Raw genomic sequence first — 22897 nt, forward strand, 5'->3', positions numbered from 1 at the left:
TAACTGGACTTTCTTGGATTTTTCTTTGAAAAAGTTTTGCTTCTTTTGTAAGCAAAACATTTTCAAAATAAAAACCAAGACACTCCAGTTACCTTTTGGAAAAAAGCACCTTTGGGACAGTTTCAAAGCAGGAAAAATCACAGGCTGAATTTGAACTATACCTTATTGGCTTTGTAAAGTCAAGGGAACAAAAGAGAATTTGTTCACAGTATTAATTATATTTTCTTATATACAGTACATTGTATTATACATTGTGGCATTTGTTTTTTTAAGACTTTTTTTGTTGAGTAAACTCAACTCTGATGTAATCTGTTCAAAATGGGAATGTGCAACATTTTGGGCTCAGGTATTTTATTTCTGAGCAGAGCCATAATTTCTTATTTAAAATATAATAAAAGGAACTTTATAAGAATTCATTGTAGTAACGGTGTTAGAGTACCTAATCCACCAAAGCATTATACTGTGCTTTATTTTAAACTGGATTAAGGGACTATTAAATACTATAATGTATAAAGTGTATTTTCTAAGTTTTAATGTTTGTGTTTTGTGACTAAAAATGCCCAATTCTGTTAGTCTTTAAAAAAAAAGTAAATCTATCATAATAATACTGTATATGTCAAGAAGCTGGACATTAGATGAACCTGATGTTTGCATAGCGTTGTTATATCATGTGATTTTAAAATAGTTAGCAATTTTTGTAGCCATGGGAACTACATGAAGATGAATTCCTAGTACTATGTACGATCATCTCTATGTGTCCACCAGAACCCAAATGCAGTATGACAGATCAGTTGGGGGGGGAAAGAAAGTTGGCTTAAAGAAAAAGGAAAAATGGGTTTCTAATCACTGTGCATTTTGTTAACAAGTGAATTCAAATAATTTTATTTTTACCAAAACTGATAATCTTTATTCCAGTGTAAATGCAATTGCTGATTTAAACAGAAACAAATCATATGTATATTATTTAGATGGTTTATATCATCTTTGTCTAATACATTATAATGAAATATGTTGCAAGGTGTGTCATACCAACGTGCAAAAATAAATGATTTTTTCCTGCATGCTTGCCTGAAGTATGTTGTGATTTGAATTGCCTTTTGCAAAACAAACAGACCAACAAAAAGTTGTATGTTACTACATAACCCAGAAATGCTGGGAACACTGTTTCATCCCATTACATGTGTATCTGATGCTGTGTTACGTCAAGTTTCAGACTAGTTGTCTGTCATTTGTGTATGTTGTCGGACACTTCTTATCTTGTTAAGCTGTATTATGTAAACTTCTCATTGCTTGAAACATTCAGAGCTGTATAATTCATTGTTTTCAACTTGTTTCCTAATCTTAACACCTTTCCTAACACTAAAATACAGATATCTGTAAATTCTTCATTCATTCTGTCTCCTCTTATATGTTTCAGAAGCAGACATTTATAGAATGAATAAAGGGACAAACTTCCAGTGCATTCAGTGAAATTCTGAAACGTTGTGTCTTCACAATGTGTCAGCCTGATCCCCTTTCACAAAATGTGCTGAGAATTACAAAAATATTTGACATGCTGCTATAGTCAACATGGTTCTGTACAATATCATTTCATTACCAATATCAATATTTACAATATCAAAATTTCTTCTCTCATTTATCACCATAAGCTTGTTAAGGAACTAAACAATAATCGTTATTAAAGAATAATACAAAATTATCTAGTCTGGCATCATTCATCAGAAAAGCTTGCTGATATTTCCGGACTATAACGCCCTCTATTTTAGTTCCAGCCAGAAAAGGCTTCCCTGTGACCCCCTCCAACTTCCCCCTGAGTTTTAAATCATAACTACAATCCGTGAAAACATGTTAATGGCTTCTAACTCAGATTCAGATTCAGCATTCTTAATTGAATATGTTCATGATCCAGGTTGGACCAAGACATTTTTTTCTAACTGTCACAAGACAGCACTGACATACCTGTCTTCTTGGCAAGCTGCTGCATTATACCTGTGACAAGGCATGTTATTTTGCCTCCTAGGTGGTGAATTCAACAGACATCTGCTAAAAAAGTAACACAAGAACACATTAACCTAGAAATATCTTGGTGACTTTGAAGCCAAAGACCTTGAAAACTGCTACCGGTAGCTTGATAGGGAGGAAATAAAGACAGAAAAATGTGTGTGTGTGTGTGGCTTCCAGGGAAGAAATGGTGAACTGAAGATGGTTCATCTGAAAGTGAAGCTGATGACCATGGTGAATTGAAGAAACACCAAGTAGTTCAGCTCTTGGTAATTCATCTCTCGACAAGGAGAACACTTGAAATTGCTCACAAATAATCCAGACAGTTGCTCTTTATGATGCAGTCACCAGACAATGGTCTCTGGCAGGTTTAGAGCTTTTGGAGACAAGGGAATAAACATCTTGCCGAAACTGTAGTCAGTACTTTCAAAAATGGCACTTGCTCGCATACCTGCTTTTAAATTCTTTTAGAAATTGCTTGTTAACTGCTTTTCAGCTATTAGGAACCTCTGGATTGATACATTTTACAGTACCAGGTGAGTTTCCTTCAATTCTTAGTGAAATAAGTTTTAAATACAAGGGCTTCAAATCATTTTGAAATAAACAGCCAGCATTCCAGAATGTTGATTCTGGAAAGTTATGAACAGACTAAGTGTCCAAATGGATATGAAATAAGAGTTTGTAATTACTTATAAAAATCATTCCCATGCGGGAATGCTTTTGTTTTGAATTCTCTTTTTAAAGATAATATGATAGGATGAGACTTTGAAGTTTGGACCTTAGAGGGAATAGTCAATTACAATTAAAGAAGAATATTTAAATTTGACTTACTAATACAGAATGGGACAAAATATTTTAACATTGAACATATTGAAGGATATTTTTGAATAATGGACCCAGAAGCTAATTTTAATGTGTCTACTTTTATAGTGTCTATAGTGTCTGCCTTTATAAATAAACTATAAAGATGCTATGAAAGAGGAACAGGTTTTACGAATAAAACTGAGACTGATCTGATAGTGGATTTTGAAAAGAACAATATGGAAAAAGATGCTACACTGTACATACAAATGAAACTGGCTGATGTCTTAATATAGGTAGTCCTAACATATTACTACATTTGGAACCAGAACTTCTGTTGCTAAACAATGTGATTGTTAAGTGAGTCATGCCCAATTTTTTTATTTATTATTTATTATCAAATTTAGAAATTGCCTATCTCCAAAACAGAGGGGCTGTGTTGCCTTAAGAGAATCCAACTTTCCCAATTGACTTGGATTGCTGGAAGCTCCTTGGAAGTTCACTAATCATGATTGTGTGACTTTGGGACACTGAAACCGTCATAAATACATGTCAGTTATCAAGCACCTGAATTCTGATCACATAACCATGGGGACACTCCAATGGTCATAAGTCCAAGGATGTAAATAACATTTTGTCAGCATCGTTATAACTTCAAAAGGTTTTTAAACAAATGGTCATAAGTCAAGTACTACCTGTAATTAAAAGGGATATACAAATAACAAACTAAAAGAGTGAGCTGATAACTTTCCTCTATTGGAGTTACAAAATAAGCTTATTAAAGATTTGAAAATTTTTTGAAGTGTGACAAAGAAAAAAAATGAAAAATTAAATTCTTGAGGGGGACTAAAGATCAAGAGTATTAAAAGTACAGGGAAAAATATACAATTGGTTTATTGGATCAAGGTTGAAACAGATATCTTATCTCCGATAAGCCTTACTGGACTTTTGCTGATCAAGAGAAAAGTGGATAAATCACTAAAATTGCTTACACTTGTTGCGATGAAGAAAGGGGAAAGTTATTTTTCTTCACTTTTTCTTTACTATAATCTTATTTTTCTTCCTATTGTATTTTTCTTTTCTGTGCATTCTATTTTTCCTTTTTGTTCTATTTTTAGTTTTAACTAATTTTATTTTGTTGTACTTTTTAATAAAATTGCTATTAAAAAAGAGAAATATTTGTGTCTCTCATGATCTCCTTGGCACACTCTCTTTCTCTCTATCTTCTACTGAAAATAGTGGGAGAAGTATTATTTAGATCATCCAGGTCTCTAGTATAATAAATGTGCCAAGACCAAAGAAATGAACCAAGGATTTAGGTTTCTTCGAACTTCAGCTCTTCTTAGAAGCTGAAGAACCTCCTATCAACCTCTCAGAAGCTTACCTTAGGGACTTTCTGAAGTCAGCATTTCCCAAGCATAGGAATACCAGCTATCGAGGCTGGCAGAGACTGGTTTATGAATATTCCTGTAATGTATTGGGCTCTGTCTTGTTAAGGGAACACCACGTGGGTTAATTGCTGGAAGGTTGCTTAAGCAGGGAAGCTGGCTAATGGCTCCCAGCTCATCAGACAACCCGTCTCCAGCACCACTATTGGTTGTCTCTAGGGCGGCAATAGGTTGCTTTAAACGTATTGGCCGCTGCCTAGAGGCCAGGGTATAAATTGCTGCATCCGCAGCCCTGTTTCTCAGTTCAGATCCTGCAAGCAATAAACAATGATCTTTGCTGAACTCACTTGCCTCATCTCATCACTGAAACAACGAACCCAGTACTTAACACTGGTGACGAGGGTGGGATCCTGGTCCTCCAATTGAGCTGAAGAGTCACTAGGGGAGAGGCAGTGCACACCTGGTGGGAAAAGCAATTCCCCCCCCTACGGTCGGCTAGCATAGCCACGCTAGTGACCACACGCCCAGAGGACCAGTCCCTGGGCAATGGAGGAACAGGACAAGAAGACACCAAGCACCAGCCACGAAGACCAGCAGAAATGGCCAAGGTCAAAAAGCTGGAAGAATTCAACACGACTAAGCCAGAAGGCTGGTCCTCGTACCTGTCTAGGGTCGAGAACTACCTTTGAGCGAACCAGGTTGCCGAGGACGGACTGAAGGCCGCCACACTACTCTGTGTGTGCAGCCCAGCAACGTTCGACATAGTGGAGAACCTGTTCGTGCCAACACTGTTGGAGTCTGTATCATTCGCGGCCTTGAAGAAGAAGCTCGGAGACCACTTTCAGCCCAAGCTGTTGGTAATTGCTTGGTGCTATGCATTCGAGCAAAGGGTCCAGCAACCAGGTGAAACCGCATCCAAGTTCATCGTGGCCTTGAGGCAGGCCACACACCTGTGCCAGTTCTCCGACATTGAGGAGAGGCTACGAGACCAGCTTGTCTGCAGTCTTCGCAACCGAGAGCTACAGCAGAAGCACTTCGCCAAAGAGACTCTGTCGTTCCCAGACGCACTGAAGGAAGTCATGGCAGACGAAGCCGCCGGCGGAGCCATACAAGCCATGTGGCCCACCAAAACTGCACAACACAAACAAGCCGTCCACCATAAGGACGCCGAACACACAGAAGACCCCGAAGATGACACAGAAGTCAACAAGCTATACAGACACCTCGACCAACAGCATCGCAGCAACAAGCAACATGAGGCCACTTACAAGGCAAATCTTTTCCTTAGATGTCCAGGTTGTAGCGGCCGCTACCAACGCTTGGATTGTAGATTCTGGACAGCCACATGCCAGGCCTGTGGGAAGATGGGCCACATCACGTCCGTCTGCAGAAGTCGCCAGAGGGATTGGCCATTGAATCACCAGTCAGGAGATCCGACCAGGAGAGGTACCAGGGGCCCGGGACAGTATAGCATGGGGTTTTGCTCCAGCCACAGAAGAATTTGCCATACCGGGGCTCGCTGCCCGATTAAGCCAAAGTATAGACTTCAGGTGGAGCTGCAAGGGGTCCCCTGCAAGATGGAGCTAGACATGGGCTCCGCCGTTTCTATTATTTCCCTTGAAACATTTAATTTCGTTTGTAGTCGCAGTAAGAGATGGGCCAAGCTAAGGCCATCTGATATTGTACTAACTGATTTTCAGAATGCCAGAGTCGCAGTCAAGGGTGAGGCCACACTAGCTTTCCATCCTTCCGAGGTAGGTAAAATGAGGACCCAGATTGTTGGGGGCAATAAGCTGACTTTGTGATAATGCCGCTGGGGGGGGCGAAAGCCCTAATAAACAGGCATATAAATAGAATGAACGCTATTGCTAAGCACATTGATTTGTGCTTTAGATTGTAAGCCGCCCTGAGTCTTCGGAGAAGGGCGGGATATAAATGGGATTAAAAAAAAATAAGGGGTTTTTGGGGCACCTGGATGTTGTTGTAGTAGGGGGTCAGCGAACGAGCCTGATCAGGCTCGATTGATTTGATGCACTAGGCACCCAAGTAACCGGGATCAACCGTACACAAGTCGAGAGTCTAGCGACAGTATGTGAGGAATTTGCAGATGTGTTTGATTCAGTTCTGGGGATATACACGGGCCCGCCAATAGCATTTAAACTAGATCCAAATGTAGTGCCAGTCAGGATTAAACCTCGTAGGGTTCCATTTGCACTTAAACACAAGATAGACACTGAACTAGATAAACTTGTTGAACAGGACATACTACAGCCAGTAGATGGGGGTGAGTGGGAGACCCCAATCATAACTCCACTTAAAGCCAACAGGGAGGTCAGAATCTGTGCAGATGACAAATGCACAATTAACCATGCACTCAAACAGCACGCATACCCAGAACCAGTAGTAAGCCACATCCTGGCATCGTTGCAGGTGACACCATTTTTGCAAAATTAGATTTGGCTCAGGCCTACCAGCAGCTCCCTGTTGATGAGGCCACAGCCATGGCACAGACTATTGTAACACATGGGGGCATTTAAAGTAAAGCACCTGCAATTTGGGGTCAGCGTAGCCCCCAGCATTTTTCAGGGCATCATGGAACATACACTCAAGGGCATTCCGGGGTTTGCCCCTATTTCGATGACGTGCTAGCAAGGAGGCTCAGAGCCATTCTGCACAGGCTGTGTGAAGCAGGCCTCAAGCTTAAAAACAATAAGTGCAGTATCAAAGTCCCTTCCATTGAGTTCTTGGGGTTTTGCATTGATGCTGATGGCATCCACCCTGCTGAGTCTAAAGTAAAAGCCATTCAAATGGCACCCAGCCCTAACACAAAAGGAGAGCTGCAGGCATTCCTAGGCCTCCTAAATTTTTACCACGTGTTCCTTGCTAACAAGGCCACAGTGGCGGAGCCGCTACACCAGCTCTTGGATAAAAATGCTACATGAAAGTGGACTAGTGTTCACGAAAAGAGTTTCCAGGAATTGAAGGCCCTTCTGTCCGTTAGTTCCACTATCACTCATTTCAAGGAGTCAAAGCCAGTTTGCTTAGTGTGTGATGCGTCCCCATACAGGGTGGGTGCAGTCCTAGGTCACTTAGAGAGAGATGGAACTCAAGTTCCAATTGCTTTTTATTCAAGGACACTGTCCTTCGCTGAGCGTAATTATGCTCAAATCAACAAAGAGGCACTGGCCATAGTTGGAGTTAAAAAATTCCACGACTACTTATACGGCAGGGACTTCACAGTCTTCACAGACCATAAACTGCTATTGGGGTTATTCACTACAGACAGACAGACACCCCACATTTTATCCCCTAGAATGCTTAGATGGTCCATTTTTTTATCATCTTATACTTTTAAGCTAATTCACAAACCCGGCAAGGATATGGGCCATGCAGATGGCCTGAGCAGGCTTCCACTGCCTCAAATTGAACCAGATCCGGCCCCAGCGGCCCACATTTTGTCCATTCAGGACTTGCCGGAGTTTCCCCTCCACGCGGGGGACATAGCTGCAGAAACAGCAGCATACAAGACACTATGTAGAGTGCTATCTTGGGTACACGCAGGGTGGCTGGATAAAAGCCCAGGTCCTGAGTTTCAGAGCTATTTTACAAGGAGACATGAGCTCTCAGCTCACAAGGGTTGTATTCTTTGGGGGAACAGGGTCATAGTTCCTACCTCACTAAGAGACAGGGTTTTGCAATCACTGCATGAAGGCCATCCGGGTATTGTTCGCATGAAAGTGTTGGCTAGAAGCTATTTATGGTGGCCAGGATTAGATAAAGCCATTGAGGCCCAGGTACATGGGTGTTATACATGCCAGCAATTAAGGCCTGAAATGCCACACGCTCCAGTTCACAGGTGGGAGGAGATTCACACTCCCTGGTCTAGGATTCACATAGACTTCGCTGGGCCCTTTCAGGAACAACTCTTTCTTATAGTGGCCGACAGCCACTCTAAATGGCTAGAAGTTATACCAATCACAAACATGACCATCCAGGTGCTTAGGAAACTCTTTGCCATGCATGGGCTGCTGGACACTGTAGTGTCCAATAACGGGGCCCAATTTACTGCAGCAGAATTTCAGGCATTCCTTAGAGCAAACCTCATTAGGCATGCGACATCGGCTCCGTTTCACCCATCTACTAATGGTCAAGCTGAACATATGGTTTGCACTACAAAAGAGTCTTTGAGGCGTATAATGACTGGGGACTGGCACCACAGACTGGCTGACTTTTTGCTTTGCCAACATTCCACGCCATGCATGGCTACAGGGAAAAGCCAAGCAGAGATGCACTGGGGGAGGCGACTAATCATGAAACTGGACAGGTTGCACCCAGATTGGGTGGCAGCAGAGGCCTCTCACCCCATACCCCTGAGGGGGCTGCAAGTGGGCAATGGGGTGTGGGCCAGGAACTACAGGCATGGGAACTTGTGGATGCCAGGGAAAATCACCAAAACGTCAGGCCCTCTCTCATACGAAATGGGCCTAGAGGGCGGGCGAGTTGTCCGTTGCCATATCAATCAGCTTAGAAAGCGTTTTCCAGAACGGCCACAAAGCGAGGACTTCGTCACAGATCCTGTTCATGGACCGCAAACTGGCAGCCAGGCCGATCATTCCATAGGCTCTGAGGGCCCAAGCAGCCAGAGCAACAGGGAGATGGCCGTAGGGGAGGAAAGCCCAGGAGTGCAATATAGGTCCCCTGATGGAGAAAGCCAACCAGAATACTACAGCCGCTGTGCTAACTCTGCGGAGCAAACTGACTCTGGGGTGGGCCAACCTGGAAGAGCCAGCCAGAGAATTCCGAGTCAACCAGACTCACTTGAGCTTAAAGACACTGGTCTACCCAGCCTGGCGGGCAAGCTGGTAGACCAGGAAGTGCCTGGGTCCCCCAGGCATTCCACAAGGGTTCGCAAGCCTCCTGCATATCTACAAGATTTTGTTCTGAAATAACGAAGCTATAATGTTGTCTGTATCATTATTGTGCTGCTAGCTAGGAAGCATCTGTATTAGCGAGGATGGAAAACGTGTAAATGCACACTATTGTTGTATCTTTTTAAACTTGTATTACAGTAATCATTTTCCTTTTGTTGTTATAATGTTTGTACATTCTAGGGGGGAGGGGTGTAATGTATTGGGCTTTGTCTTGTTAAGGGAACACCACGTGGGTTAATTGCTGGAAGGTTGCTTAAGCAGGGAAGCTGGCTAACAGCTCCCAGCTCCTCAGACAACTGTCTCCAGCACCCCTATTGGTTGTTTCTAGGGCGGCAATAGGTTGCTTTAAACCTATTGGCCTCCACCTAGAGGCCAGAGTATAAATTGCTGCATCTGCAGCCCTGTTTCTCAGTTCAGATCCTGCAAGCAATAAACTGAACTCACTCGCCTCGTCTCGTCATTGAAGCAACGAACCCAGTACTTAACAATTCCTATGTTTGGGAATTGCACATAAGAAAAAGTGAGCATGAACTTGGCTTATACTCAGTAAACTTCCAGCTGCCTTGGCAATTATGGCTACTATTTCCCTGTCATCAGGGTAAAGCCAAAAATATATTGGGCCACCATTTAAATCAGTTGTAACCCTTGATACACAATCATTTAGAAGGGCTCCACAGCAAGGGGAAATATTGTGAGGAGGGGCATTTCATCTGCAGATAGTCAAGTATAATTACAGATTCACTGTCTTATTATACAAACTGAAGGTTATTTTTTTAAAAAATTCCATTTATATCCCGCCCTTCTCCGAAGACTCAGGGCGGCTTACAAGCTTAGCAGTAGCCTTCATTCTATGTATATGCCTGCTTATTAGGGCTTTCACACCCCCAAGCGGCATTATTACAAAGTCAGCTTAATTGCCCCCAACAATCTGGGTCCTCATTTTACCTACCTCGGAAGGATGGAAGGCTGAATCAACCTTGAGCCTGGTGGGATGCGAACCTGCACTAATTGCAGGCAGCTGGTGTTACTTAAGGAGGCATTAGCCCACTGCTCCACCAAGGCTTTTCCTCCATATGTGACTTCTTTCCAGACTTCCTGCATGGCCAGCTGTCAATATTGTTTGGCATGGGCAGGATGTGCTCCCAAAATCCTAGCTGTGCCCACAATCTCAGGGAATAAACTACTAGATTTTCTGTTTTTTCTGTTTTCCAAATGGACCAGTGCTACTTTTTGTCTCTTTCAGTGAGAAGGAGCAGCAAGAATGCAGATTTTTATATTACATTTAAAAGCAGCGATGTTAGAATTAAGCAGTACATAATCTTATCTGTTAATATAGCTGTTTTGTTTGTGAATAAAATATAGAATTAGATATTATAACTAAGAGTTCATTTAGTACTTTTCAATATTCAAGGTGTTGGTAATGACCTACAAAGCCCTACATGGCATGGGTCCGGAATACCTTGGGGAGCACCTGCGGCCGGCGTCAACTTCCTTCCGCCCAGTACGGTCCCACAGAGAGGGCCTCCTCAGGGTGCCACCGGTCAAAGAATGTCGACTGGTGGCCCTCAGGGGGAGGGCATTCTCTGTGGGCGCGCCGGACTTATGGAATCATCTTCCGGTCGAGCTCCGGATGGCGCCTGACCTCCGCTCCTTCTGGCACGATCTCAAAACCTACCTTTTTGAACAAGCTGGCCTGGCCTGATGGGATGGGCTTGGGTTTTATTAATCTGTTTTAATCTATTTTAATGTGCGTTAACTTATTCATGGGCATTTGTTTAATCGTTTTTTAATTTTTGTATCTTGTTTTTTAATATGTATTGCCCTGTTCACCGCCCTGAGTCCTTCGGGAGAAGGGCGGTATACAAATAAAATTAATAAATAAATAATAATAATAAATAATTAAAAGATAACTTACTTCAATACAAGGCAATGGAACACAGTGAGAATACGTTTGAGAAAATTAAAACAATCACCTGAATTTTTAAGTCTCCAAAGTATAAAATTTATATCAGGTGTGATAATGTTTTTAACTATAGAAATTTTTATGTTTGATGGTAATCTCTGTGTGTGCGTTAAAATATTGGTACGCTTCATTTGCTCTTTAAACTTTCCTAAAATGGCTCAGATACAGATATACTACCAAAAGTAAAACAAACTGAAAACTCCAGTGTATTTAATGTTTTTTTTAAAACCCTGAATGAAAGGAAAAGAATTCTAAATCTGTCACCAAAAGACAAACTTCTTTTTCTGGAAGGTAAAGTGCTGAAATGTTTTTCTCAGGGCAAAGACGAATCAAAAAACAAACACCGATGTTTCAATAAAAATGAAAGCCCCCTGAGTTCACTAACAGAGTTTGGGGAAGATGCCCACTGTCTATGTAGCTATTAAATGCATTTGTTTTTTGACAGATAGGAGCCTATTGTTATGTGGAATGCTCAGCTTTGACACAGAAAGGATTGAAGACTGTTTTTGATGAAGCCATTATAGCCATTCTAACTCCAAAGAAACACACAATGAAAAAGAGAATAGGTTCAAGATGCATTAATTGCTGCTTGATTACATGAGAGCTGCTGGACAATGGCCACGAGTACTGTGAAACTTCTGACACTGTGCAAATGTACACTTCAAGACAGCAACAGCTTATTGAGAAATCCACTGACTGACAGGGAAGCGGATTTTAGGAACTGGCATTTTGTGAAACCCAGAAGGGGAGGGAGAAAATCACAAATATGTAAAGAAGCAGGCACCATCTACTGTGAAGATTTTATTCATATGGGAAGGAATGTACAATCTCTCAGGGGTAATGTAGCTTAGGACATACAACAAATGTATGATCAAATTGCCAGTGCATGTTGACCATGCTGTAAAAAAGAAGAGTAAAGCCCAACAATGCTCTGAAAAGATTTGGAAAGCCTTTTGTTTTGGCCGTACCCCTGTGCAGTCTTCATGGAATCTCACAATCAAAATGCCTTTCCTCCTTGCGCCAGTTATCTGCTTTTGTATGTAAGCTGCTTCCTATTCCAATATATCCACAAAGATGCAATAAAGAGACCGGCCACATACCCAAAGGTGGCTCCAAGTGAACACGAAATGGGCCACACCTGAACTTCAGCCCCATGCTACAATACACATAGCATAACTTTTTCAGCAACAAAATAATCCCCTTATCATAGATGTTGAAATATATGCCTTCATCAATTTTCCCCCATTAGTTTAGTGACTGTCACTCCATTGATTCGGTGGGATAAAAAACGGTGACATTTTATTGTAACCATGGAAACCTCTGCAATGAAAAGTAAATTCCTTAAGAAATTATATGTATAGTTAACTGAATGTAACTCCCCCTTTATAGATCCATTCTGGATGCAGGAAATTCTTCTCATTAAAAAAAGGCTTGCCTTTAAGTATTTTAGTGAGACACGGAATGGGACAAGTTGCCACAGTCAACTCATTGCGGCCAACTTGCCAAGGCCAACTCACCATGGCCAGCTCGCTGTGGGACAACTCACCATGAGACAACTCGCTGCGGGACAATTTAACAATTCTATTTAATTATTTAAAATAACTTTTAAAATATTTTATTTTTTGCTATTCACATTTCATTCTGTCCCTCTTTCTTCAATGGTTCTATTCCACTATTCTTTGATATTAGTGAAAGACTTGTCCTGCAGCAAGTTGACCACTACAAGTTGGCTGTGGCGAGTTGGCCATGGCGAGTTGGCCATGGCAAATTGTCATAGACCCAGTGAGACAATTATAGAGGCACTTTCAAATCAAAACTTTATTATAATTTTAGACCAGAATAAGTTATGTATCTTCAAATAAAATTCATAAAGTCATTCAGCACTGTTGTGGATCAAAAACATTATTGATCATTCACCAGCAAAGTATGGCTTCCAATTATATAGCTGGCAAACTCCACCCATGCAAGTATATACACAAAAAATCATCTTCTCTCTCTCTCCCTCTCTCTCTCTCTCTCTCTCTCTCTCTCTCTCTCTCTCTCTCTCTCTCTCTCTCTCTCTCTCTCTCTCTCTCTCTCTCTCTCTCTCACACACACACACACACACACATTGCTTTTACGTATTTATAATATTTTCCCAACATGCTTACCAAATCAAGTAAAGTCTTAGCAGTGTGTGCTATGTGTGCCATGAGTGAAGCTTGACAAATCTAGGTTAATATTTTCGTCTTAACAGTTTGGGCCCATTGGATTAGCTTATTATTTAAACCTAGAAAATAAGTTAATTCATTAACCAGCTATAGCATATAATGCTAAAGCCCTCGTGCATAATATGATGACCCGGTTCAGAGAATCACAGAGCATATCCCAGTGTTGAGAAACTGCTCGATTTCTGTGCTAGTGGATTTACATATCCTTCATCTGTGCAGATAGTGATCTCTCATGCTCTCATTCTGCAAGAGAAATGGGGTGAAGCTTCGAGAAACCTCCAGACTCCTGCTACTGTATTAAAATCTGTTTAGATTTGAGTCTTTTAAAAAATTTTAATCAAGATTTAGGTAAAAATGTGAACATATCAAATAAATCAACAAATCTATTTTAAACCATTAGTAGGCATGCAGTCTCTCCAACCTTTTTTTTTTAGCTCTAGAAGGCCTCATTGTAAAAAAAATACTGTTGAAAATTGACAGTAAAATACTGGCATTCACTGAAAGAGGGGACATGCATGGAAATAAAAAGCAATGATAACTATGCTGATCCTCCAACAGTATCTACCACCCTTAAGAATTCCTTTGGACTAACAAAAGCATAGTTATGCAGTCAAAGTCTAATTTCAAAAAGACTTACTCATGACTTAAAATACAGAAGAGGTAATTTCGGCAGGAGATGTAACTTAAAGTAATCCAAGTCTAGTCAAGGGGTCAGGAGCTAAAGATAGGAAAGGTTAAAGACAGGAGAATAAGTACAGTAGTGAAGCTTTGTAGGCAATCAACAGTCAAGGCACAAGGATAACAAAGCACAAGTGAATAGAAGCAATAGGGGTGTCCAAGTCTACTTGGCTGTAAGCATATAATATGCCATGTTAGATATTTATTCATTGTCATTCAGAGTGGGAAGAGAATTACACTGTATACACATATGTGTTGCCTCCAGACATTATGGTTGTGCTATCACTGGAGGTTTTTAAGAAGAGATTGGACAACCATTTCTCTGAAATGTTACAGGGTTTCCTGCTTGACCAGGGGGTTGGACTAGAAAACTTCCATGGTCCCTTCCAACTCTGTTATTCTACTATATGTGCACAGAGAAACAAAAGGCGGTTGACAAAGCCTAAACAAGTTTCAGCATTTTTCAGGCAGTTGCTTTAGATTTTTGTCCTTCCTGGGATGTGACTTTCTTACACACGCTGTCCTACAGTACAAAGATAAAACTGTCACACCTGTTGTCAAAGATCTTACAGAATCACAGAAGGCTGATCTTGCAGAAAGCAGAGTGACTTGAGGGAAAATAGCCTGTCAAAAGTAAGGAATGAAGGCAATGAGTTTGGAAGCAGCTACCTGGGAGCCTTGTCAGCCTGGAATGTGCTAGAACTTTTCTTCAAGTTCAGCGGTAGGCAACCTTGGCTCTTTTATGACTCGTGGACTTCAACTCCCAGAATTCCTGAGCCAGCATCCCATTGGAGGTGGCAAATGCAGCTGATGTATTATCATTATAAAGAACCTGTCCTGTCATTCAGTGGAGTAGTTGAATCAACTTCACAAATTTCTTCACCCTAACCCTAACCCTAATGATGCAAAGAGTCTCACTATTTGCAATGTCAAGTGCTTTCGCCAGGTCAATTAAGACAGAGTAAAAAGGTTACTTTGGCTCGATGCACTTCTTCTGGACTTGCCTCACAGTAAATATCACGTCTGCTGTACTCTATTCTGGCCAAAAGCCATACTGCACCTCTGAAAGGTTCCTTTCCAAAACAGTGACCGGTCTGTCCAGGAGAATGTAGGCAAAGATCTTGCCTGCAATGGACAGCAATGAGATACTGTTGTTTCTGCAATCAGATTTGCTTCCTTTGTTTTTATAGAGAGCCGCAATGAGGGCATCATGAAAGTCATTGGCCATCTCTTCTGTGGACCAAATGTTTTATAAGATACAGTTGCAAGAAAAAGTATGTGAACCCTTTGGGATTACGTGGAGTTTTGCATGAATTGGCCATAAAATGCGCTCTAAACGTCATGTAAGTCACAACAAAAGAAAAACACAGTCTGCTTAAAATAATACTACACAAACATTAGCTGTTGTCATGTTTTAATTGAACATAAGATGGAAACATTCACAGTGCAGGATGGAAAAAGTATGTGAACCTTTGGACTTAACAACTGGTTGACCCTCCTTTGGCAGCAATAACCTCAACCAAACATTTCCTGTAGTTGCAGATCAGACCTGCACAACGATCTGGAGTAATTTTGGACCACTCCTCTTCACAAAACTATTTCAGTGTAGCAATATTCTTGGGATGTCTGGTGTGAATCGCTCTCTTAAGGTCATGCCACAGCATTTCAATCGGGTTGAGGTCAGGACTCTGACTGGGCCACTCCAGAAGGCGTATTCTGTTCTGTTGAAGCCATTGTTTTGTTGTACTTGTATGCTTTGGGTCATTGTCCTGTTGCATCACCCATCCTCTGCAGAGCTTCAGTTGGCGGACAGATGGTCATACGTTTTCCTGCAAAATGTCCTGATAAACTCTGGAATTCATTTTCCCATCAATGACAACAATCTGTCCAGGCCCTGAGGCAGCCAAGCAGCCCCAAACCATGATGCTCCCTCCGCCATGTTTTACAGTGGGGATGAGGTTTTGATGTTGGTGTGCTGTGCCTTTTTTTCCACACAGTGTTGTGTGTTTTTCCCAAACAACTCAATTTTGGTTTCATCTGTCCACAGTATATTTTGCCAACATCCAGGCGCTCTTTTGCAAACTTCAAACGTGCTGCAATATTTTTTTGGGAAAGCAATGGCTTCCTCCATGGTGTCCTCCCATGTCCTCCATTCTTGTTTAATGTTTTCCTTATTGTAGATGTGTCAACAAAAATGTTAGCATGTGCCAGAGATTTCTGTAGGTCTTTAGCTGACACTCTAGGATTCTTCTTTACCTCATTAAGCATTATGCGCTGTGCTCTTGCAGTCATTTTTACAGGATGACCACGCCTAGGGAGAGTAGCAACAGTGCTAAACTTTCTCCATTTGTAGACAGTCTGTCTTACCATAGACACATGAACATCAAGGCTTTTGGAGATACTTTTGTAACCCTTTCCAGCTTCATGCAAGTCAACAATTCTTGATTGTAGGTCTTCTGAGAGCTCTTTTCTGCAAGGCATGGTTCACATCAGACAGTGCTTCTTGAGACCAGTACACCCAAAACAGGTGTGTGTTTTTAAAGGGCAGGACAGCTGTCAGCAACACATCCAATATCATCACACTGATTGGAGTCAAGGTTGGCTCACTCCTGGCTCCAATTAGCTCTTGGAGAAGTCATTAGGCTAGGGGTTCACATACTTTTTCCACCCTGCACTGTGAATGCTTCCATCTTATATTCAATTAAAACATGACAACAGCTAATGTTTGTGTAGTATTATTTTAAGCAGACTGTGTTTTTCTATTGTTGTGACTTACATGACATTTAGAGTGCATTTTATGGCCAATTCATGCAAAACTCCACGTAATCCCAAAGGGTTCACATACTTTTTCTTGCAACTGTATCTTTGCTTTTAGATCTCAGCAGGAATGCCATCCTGCCCTTTTCTTTATTTGAGTTCATCTGCAAGATCACTTTCTCCCTCATTACAAGGAGGCAAATTTAGGGCATCCAAGACTGGCAGCTGAGGAATCTGCTATAAGATATCATGATCAACTGTGGACAGCCTACTGAGTAAGTTGGAAAAGTGTCCAGTCCAGCAATTTTTCAGTCTTTCCTGGTCTTTGATTAGGCGTGCCCCATCGAATGATAGCAAAGGGGAGCATCCTGATTTAGAAAGACCATAAACTTTATGGTGCTTAAAATTTCTCTGGTGGCATGCATAGCATTCCACTTGCTCAGCCTTTTTTGCCACCATTCATCCTGCATTTCTCACAGTTCCATCTGTACTTTGAATTGTTATCCTTAAACTTGTCTTTCTTTGGGACAGATGATGGATCCATTCTGCTAGTCTGCATAGGACTTGTTCTTTGCCTGGAGGGCTGCTAAAATGGGATTGTGGTTTTCATCAAACTAGTCTTAATGCGCCAGGTTTTCAGTCCAAATATAGTTGTTGCGGTCTGCATGATGACATCTTTAAACTGTGTCTGCTTTGCAGAACTGGTTCCTACAAGTGGTAAATTGCTGCAGAGGATTTGACATGATGTGGGTCTTGTTGAATGATTTTCTAACAGTTCTTGGTTGCTTATAATATAAAGGAACTATGAGTAGGTCAAGGACCAGTCGAACCAGCCTGTGATCTGTCCAGCACTCAGCACCTGGCATGGCACAGGTGCTGGTGACATCTTTAAGATCACACTGACATGTTGTGACATGATCAGATAGATGTTAATGTTTGGATCTTGCTGCATCCAGCTTGATATGTACTTATTTGCAAATCTAAACATAGTGTTAGTGATGCACAGGTTATGCTTGGCACATTTGCCAGAAGCAGCAAACTACTGCTAGTTTGTTTTCCCATCCCATGTCTCCCAAGGACTCCATCCCAATATCTGTCTGTTTCCACCCTAGCACTGAAGCCATCCAGAACAACTAGTTTGACACTAGCAGGTCCTCGTAGAAAGCTTCCTTGTTTTTGTCTGGACTTGGGAGAGTTGGTGTGTAGGCATAACAATTATGATATACCATACTTGCAGAGAGGAAAGCAGAACTTCATGATGCATTCATTTATTCCAGTGGATAAAGAAGGAATGCTGTTCAGCAAAGCAGTTTTGATTGCAAAACCTACTCCATGAATCCTTTCCCTTTGGTTTCCCTTTCCAAAAAATGTATATCCACCTACTACTTCCTGTACTGAACCCTCATCTGCAAGCCTGGTCCCACTGACTGCAGCAAAGTGAAGAGGGCTGCTTATCAAGCAAGGTATGGACATTTCAAATGAGTTTTAATTCTTTTTTCCAGATTCTCAACTACTAGGGGGAGATGATCTGCTAGCTGCAATTAACTAGCTAAATGTTATTGTGGAGCAAGCAATTTTTAGAGTGCCTTTCTAACTCTATTCCTCATGCAAGGATGAGCAATGCTATATTAGAAGGGCTGCCCAGACACCCTGGATGCTGCTGAATGTCTCTGATGCCCTGGGTACAGAGACAAACTATCACTGGTCTGAGAATCATCCACATGCAGGTTTGTGATTACAATTGTCAGTGGCCATCTCCACCTGTTGCTTTGCCACTCCTCAAGCCGCAGGACTCAAGGAATTAAATTATGATTGATAGGATTTGCAGATGATTGTAGATGAATTGCACAACAGAAAGCTGTGCACGATTGAGTTTTAAGTAGAACAGCCATTGCATAGGGATAGTGCCACTCTTGGCAGAAGAGACCTTGATCCAGTGGCCTGGAGAAACATTATGGTTGGAGACCTATCTTGCTACAGTGGATGACCAGGATGTCAGTGTCTTATTTGGCTCTTAGTGCTCCACAACACCGCTGGGCCTCTCTGCTTGACCAATGGTTGATCAATCTTCTCTGCTCAATCTGCTAGGGTTAGTATTCACACAACTGGATAGACAAATCTAGTATCTCACAGAAAATTGAAGAACCATCAGCTACCCTCACCTGGTTTTGCCTGTCTGATAAGATGGTTTACCAGGATGTGGCCGCTGCACATATTACAGCTACTTGGAGCTACAGGTGAGACCTGAGTGCCAGGTGGGGACCAAAGGTGAACAATTAGTCCTCAAAAGTGTGGCCTGGTCCCTCCACCAGAGGTGTTACACCTCCCTGAATTCCCTATACACCCCACTTGACAAGTAGTATACTATTCCAATCTATCAAACACCCCATAAACCACACTTGACAACTTAATGTTCTTTCCCAATCTTTCAAATTCCAATGGAAAAAAATGAAAGAAAAGATCATCCAAGGCAAGTGAAAGACTCTTCATCTTTTTTTTCCCTTAGTACTACCCAAATTATTTTTCTTTCATATTTGCCAGTAGTTACAGTTCCATTCCTGGTATTTGCAGAAAATAGACATTCAGAAATATATTCACTTAGATAAAACAATATCTAGTTTCATCAAAGAGTAAAACAAAACAATCACCTACTAGATTTTTTGATATGTAGCAGTGTTTATTAAATATTTTACTCTGATCCATAAGTACCAGGTGGAGAGGCCAGATTCAAATTTTACCTCTCCACTTTTATAATTAGTCAAGAAGTACATTTTTTAAAAAAGGCAAGAAAATCCAGTCAGTCTACATAATTCAGTCTGGATATGAAGTGCTACTTTTTTTTTTTACAAATTTCATCCCATGTGATCATTTTTGTAGATTACGGTAGTTGCAAAAGAATCCTTCTAGCCAATGATGTGAGATTATTCTAAACAGAAGCCAAGATTCCAATGAGTTATTGAGCATTTTTGCTCATTATCAACAGGAGTGAACATGGAAATCAAATGGTAATAGTACCCTCTAGTGGTTATAAACTATAACATATGTGCTAGTTTTTCATTTTCAAACCTCAATTTTTAGTCTGCTAATCGTAAGTCTACATCAGGGCTTTTCAATCTTGTCACAGATTCTACCACTTTTAGGACATGACAATATTTGGGTACCACCAGTGCTTAGCAAAGTGATGACTTGATGACTAAAAAAAAAGGAGGATTTTGGGTTTTACTGATTAGATTCATTTGTTGTTATAGAAATGGCTAGTTTATAATATTTGTTGTTGTTGTTGTTGTTAGCTGCGAAGTCGTGTCCGACCCATCGCGACCCTATGGACAACATTCCTCCAGGCCTTCCTGTCCTCTACCATCTTCAGATTATGATTATAGAAATTATAGAAATTATAGAAATGGCTAGTTTATAATATTATGGAAAAGTAAAAAGTTGAGGTTCAATGTTAATGCTCCTTCTATTGCAACAGAGGAACTCTGTTCTTTTTCCCTTCTCCCCTTCGCTTTTCCCCCCTTTTTCCTCCCCACTGTGTCCTACTATTTGCTTTTGTATTTTTGTATTTTATTCTATAATCTAATAAAATATTACAAACTGTAGAAAAAAAAAGTACCAGTTTTAATTTCTTCGGTGGCTGTTCCTTTGCTGAATCATTTTCTCTTTGCACTGACAAATGTATGATGAATTTATCCATGTTTATTAATATGCACCACTACCAACTAGTTCAGGGGTCTTCAAACTTGGCACTTTTAAGACTTGTGGACTTCAACTCACAGAATTCCTCAGCCCTCATGGCTGGTTGAGGAATTCTGGGAGTTGAAGTCCACAGGTCTTAAAGTTGCTAAGTTTGTAGACTCCTGAGCTAGCTGGTTGGCCCTTCTGAGCTCTTCCACAGTTTAGTAAGAATGCAACCCCACCCCCCACCCCTAATCCCTTCCCTGTACCCTTAAAGACACAGCAATCAAGTGCAAAGCAAGAAAATAAAGAAACACAAACTCTGCTTTTTTTTTCTCTTTAAGCTGCCTCAGCCCTGTCACACGTCACAATGTTGCAACCCAGACAGAAAGGCTCCGGCAATTGCAAAAAGCTTTAGCTTCAAATTAAGCCTGTTTACCTTCAAAGAACCGACTGCTCTTTAGAAGGCCAGATCCTGAAGCTAAAACTCAAATACTTTGGCCACCTAATGAGAAGGAAGGACTCACTGGAGAAGAGCCTAATGCTGGGAAAGATCGAGGGCAATAGAAGAAGGGGACGACAGAGAATGAGGTGGCTGGATGGAGTCACTGAAGCAGTAGGCGTGAGCTTAAATGGACTCCAGAAGATGGTAGAGGACAGGAAGGCCTGGAGGAATGTTGTCCATAGGGTCGCGATGGGTCGGACACAACTTCGCAGCTAACAACAACAACCTTCAAAGAAAACTTTCTAAAAGCCACAGACAGACTCAATTAAAGGGGGTAAAACTAATTACATTTGTTTAAAGGGATTAAACCTTTTCTGTTGTCTTTTTTTTCCCTTCCACCACCCAAACCACGTTCTTTTATAGCCTCTCCTCTCTTCCTACCGGCTTTTTCTTCAGTGCACCTCCAGCTCCCAACTGCTTCTAGAAGCGCCAATCAGCTGGAGTCCGCTCCTGGGGCTTCTGCCCAGCCTAGACAGTTCTGCAGCTGCAGCTGCCTCTCCCTGGGCTTGGCTCACTTCGGCTCATTCCCCTCCCCTACTACACTTGGCTAGCAATCGCATACCACCTGCCATGTGGCAAAGTACCACAAATGCAGCTGCGCGAGTTCTTTGGGGGGTCTCCCGATACTCCCATGTTACACCTCTGCTCCGTGAGCTGCATTGGCTTCCAGTTGCCTTCCGAGTGAAATTCAAGGTGCTGGTGATGACATACAAAGCCCTACATGGCATGGGTCCGGATTACCTACGGGAGCACCTACTGCCGGCGTCAACTTCCCTCCGTCCTGTACGCTCCCACAGAGAGGGCCTCCTCAGGGTACCACCGGTCAGAGAATGTCGGCTGGTGACCCCCAGGGGGAGAGCATTCTCGGTGGACGCACCAATCCTTTGGAACCGCTTACCGGCTGAACTACGGATGGCCCCCGACCTTCGCTCCTTCCGGCGTGATCTAAAAACCTATCTATTTGAACAAGCCGGCCTGGCCTGATGGGTTTGGGGTTTTAACATTATTTTAACTAACTTACCACATTGGGCACAATCATTTAACTTTAAATCTTGTATCCTGTATTCTTATTTTTATTGCCCTGTACACCGCCCTGAGTCCTTCGGGAGAAGGGTGGTATATAAATCAAATAAATAAATAAATAAATAAATGGTACTTGTACCACCGGTTGAAAAGCCCTGGTCTACACAACTGCATAGTGTCCCATCTTGGAAAGGCTTCCTCATTAATTTCAAAAGGATAGCCAATAGTTGCCTTCATTCCTTGGCTCGTATCAATAGGCTGGTGTAAAATAGGACACACATATAAAGAAACGCTCTCTACATGGGGCTGCCCTTGAGGACCACTCGGAGGCTTCAGCTGGTGCAGAATGCGGCCGCGCGAGTTGTGATGGGGGTCTCCCGATACTCCCATGTAACACCTCTACTCCGCGAGCTGCATTGGCTTCCGGTTGCCCTCTGGGTGAGATTCAAGGTGCTGGTGATGACCTATAAAGCCCTAAATGGCTTGGGTCCGGGATATCTGAGGGAACACCTGCTGCCGGCATCAGGTTCCCTTCGTCCAGTGCGCTCCCACAGGGAGGGTCTTCTCCGGGTGCCACCGGTAAGAGATTGCCGGCGGATGACACCCAGGGATAGGGCCTTCTCAGTGGGGGCGCCTGCCCTTTGGAAACAGCTGCCAGTGGAGCTGAGGACTGCCCCCGACCTCCGTTCATTCCGCCGGGACCTGAAGACCTGGCTCGTCGAGCTCTCTGGCCCAGGCTGAGGATTAATCTTATTTTAACTGGGGTTTTATTTATACAGGGGCAAATATAATTTCTTTTTAAACTTGTTTTTAACTTTTGTATCTCGGTTTTTAATTACCCTGTAAACCGCCCTGAGTCCTTCGGGAAAGGGCGGTATATAAATGTAATAAAATAAATAAATAAATAAATAAAATTCATGCTGATGGGTGTATACAAAATCCATGCACCAATACAAAGTATTTTC

Source organism: Vipera berus (assembly GCF_964194415.1).
Source record: "Vipera berus genome assembly, chromosome: 1".
In the NCBI taxonomy this organism is placed as follows: Eukaryota; Metazoa; Chordata; class Lepidosauria; order Squamata; family Viperidae; genus Vipera; species Vipera berus.